We start from the raw sequence: 3,035 nt of genomic DNA on the forward strand, positions 1-3,035 counted from the left end.
CTCTGAGGTTTGCAGCGGTTCCTGGGGTTCTGAGAAGCAGAGCCTCTGGGAACGGGACTGAGAGGGGCCATTACCGCTCCCTCCGCCCGCCCTGTTGAGCCCGCCCCGCCCAAGCCCTGCGCAGAGCCATTTGCCAGATCGCCTCAGGCAAAGGCTAGATTAGCACCTCCCCAGAGGACAGAAGTTTTCCGCGGCAGACACAGCTGATTCACACAGCCAGTCGGCCTGGTGGTCAAATCCCTCTAGTATTAACTACAACAATCAAGGCTCAACTAGAACAAGACTGCGCACAAAGACCACTAGGGGGTGCACCAAGAAAGCATAAAAAATGCGGAGACAAAAAAACATGACAGAAATGGAGGATATAGAGCTAAAAAACGCAATTTTGAGGGCTTGCAATAAACTTTTGGAGAGCTTCACGAAAACTAATGAGACCCTCGATGCTATGATAAAGAAACTAGAAATTAAGCATACACGCTCTGAAATAAAGAATATTACACCCAATAGCAGACCAGAGGAGCGCAAGAATCAAGTCAAAGATTTGAAATGCGAAGAAGCAAAAAATACCCAACCGGAAAAGCAAAATGAAAAAAGAATCCAAAAATACGAAGATAGTGTAAAGAGCCTCTGGGACAGTTTCAAGTGTACCAACATCCGAATTATAGGGGTGCCAGAAGAAGAGAGAGAGCAAGATATTTAAAACCTATTTGAAGAAATAATGACAGAAAACTTCCCCTACCTGGTGAAAGAAATAGACTTCCAAGTCCAGGAAGTGCAGAGAACCCCAAACAAAAGGAATCCAAAGAGGACCACACCAAGACACATCATAATTAAAATGCCAAGAGCAAAAGACAAAGAGAGAATCTTAAAAGCAGCAAGAGAAAAAAAGTCAGTTACCTATAAGGGAGTACCCATACGACTGTCAGCTGATTTCTCAACAGAAACTTTGCAGGCCAGAAGGGAGTGGCAAGAAATATTCAAAGTGATGAATAGCAAGAACCTACAACCAAGATTACTTTATCCAGCAAAGCTATCATTCAGAATTGAAGGTCAGATAAAGAGCTTCACAGATAAGAAAAAGCTAAAGGAGTTCATCACCACCAAACCAGTATTATATGAAATGCTGAAAGGTATCCTTTAAGAAGAGGAAGAAGAAGAAAAAGGTAAAGATACAAATTATGATCAACAAATACACATCTATCAACAAGTGAATCTAAAAATCAAGTGAATAAATCAGGGGCCCTCAAACTTTTTAAACAGGGGGCCAGTTCACTGTCCCTCAGACCGTTGGAGGGCCGAACTATAGTTTAAAAAAAAAAACTATGATCAAATTCCTATGCACACTGCATATATCTTATTTAGGGAGAAAAAAGTAGAACATGAGGTTTCCGAAGGAAACATAGCCACGGCCGCAGCAGCTGCTCTTGCCTCAGCTGCAACCAAAGCCAAGCACCTGGCTGCCGTGGAAGAGAGAAAGATCAAGTCCCTGGTCGCGCTCCTGGTTGAGACACAGGTGAAGAAACTGGAGATCAAACGCCAGCATTTCAAGGAGCTGGAGATGAACCTGGACAGAGAGAACGAGGCTTTAGAACAGCAGAGGCAGCAGCTGCTCACTGAATGCCAGAACTTCCACATGGAACAGCTGAAATAGGTAGAATTGCGAGCCCGCCAGCAAATGGAGCAGCAACACAGGCAGAACCCTGCACAGGGCCACCAGCACACGGCGGGGCCCGGGCCTGGCTCCACTGGGAACAGCAGGGCACCCTGGCATGCTGCCTCACCAGCAACCCCCACCCACCCTCTGATGCAGCACCAGATGCCGCCACCCCACCCACCCAAGCCAGGTCAGATACCAGGCCCCCGTTCCATGGTGCCGGGGCAGCCTCTGCCAGGATGCATGATTCCCACCGTCGCAGCCAGCATTTCTGTCTTGGTGTGGTGTTGGAGACCGGGTGTAAGCTGACATGGTCCTTGCACCTGAAGGGGCTAGCAAGGCTGGGACCCTTACCCACACAGTTTTCCCAGACTTGTTTGGATGGTGGTTATCAGTAGAATGAGAGCAACCTTTGTAGAATGACAACAGCCTTTCATGGCTTATCAAGAAGTCTGTAACTATTTACTGAGATTTGCTGTATGGAGAATTTGTCCTTCTGCTCTATCTCTCCCCTAGAGATTAAGAGGAACAAAGAATACATTCCTCTTGACAGACCTCCTATTCAGTGTTTTGTGTATAAAAGGCATTGCGTGGTTAATAAACTTGCTGCAGTTCCTTGATTGATCTGTAGTCCTCCCGATCCCGCTCTCCTGACTTTTCTTTTCTCAATTCCCACCTCCCTACCTCAGCCTGGTTCAACCTGTCAGGCTGGCACTGACAGTGTGGGTATTCCAGGCTCTATCATTTCTGTTGTCCTGCAGTCTTGCTTTGCCTCATGCCTCTGTGGATAACGTTTTATAATCATTTCTTTCTATTTTCTTCACTGTTTTAAAGGAGAGCATTCAAAGTTAATAGGAACCAAAACCTGGTGATGGGCAGAGGGATAGCCAGTAGGGACAACCCTAAGGCATTACAAGTGACCTTATTCCTGCTTATCTGAGCTAAGAATGGTGCTGATGGTGATGTCTCTGAGGCTTTGGCCACCCAAAGATGTGCCCGAATCAAAGGACAGGGAAGGGACCCCACTGGGTTTTCTCTCAAGTGAGGTCTCAGGCCTTGCCCTGCCCGGAGATCGCCCTTAGCACCGGGAGGGGAGCACATGCAGAGCACAGGCCGCGCCCTCCCCTCTGGGCCCACAGGGCCTGCTTCCCTGTCTGTGGGCCCTGCTTCCCTGTCGGGTGATTTGCTGTGTTGCGGTGGGTGTTTCTGTTTTCTGAAGCAGCGTGAGCTTTGAGGGCTGGCCTGGAGAGGGGGGTGGGGGTGGGGTGGCATCCCTTCGTCCCTGGGACTGGCCAGGAAGGTTCTGGGCCTAGGGCAGCGGCCACCCTGTGAACCTAGCCCACTTGTTCACTGCTTGTGTGCATTCTTTTTCAAAAGAAAG

The 3,035-nt window shown here is 48.4% G+C and overlaps 1 pseudogene; it reads left to right on the top strand.

Annotated features, from left to right (window-relative positions):
• LOC102264051 overlaps positions 1-2,455 on the top strand; it is a 6,043-nt pseudogene extending 3,588 nt beyond the window's left edge.
• Positions 2,456-3,035: the final 580 nt, after the last annotated feature.

Source organism: Myotis brandtii, unplaced genomic scaffold (assembly GCF_000412655.1).
Source record: "Myotis brandtii unplaced genomic scaffold, ASM41265v1 scaffold479, whole genome shotgun sequence".
In the NCBI taxonomy this organism is placed as follows: Eukaryota; Metazoa; Chordata; class Mammalia; order Chiroptera; family Vespertilionidae; genus Myotis; species Myotis brandtii.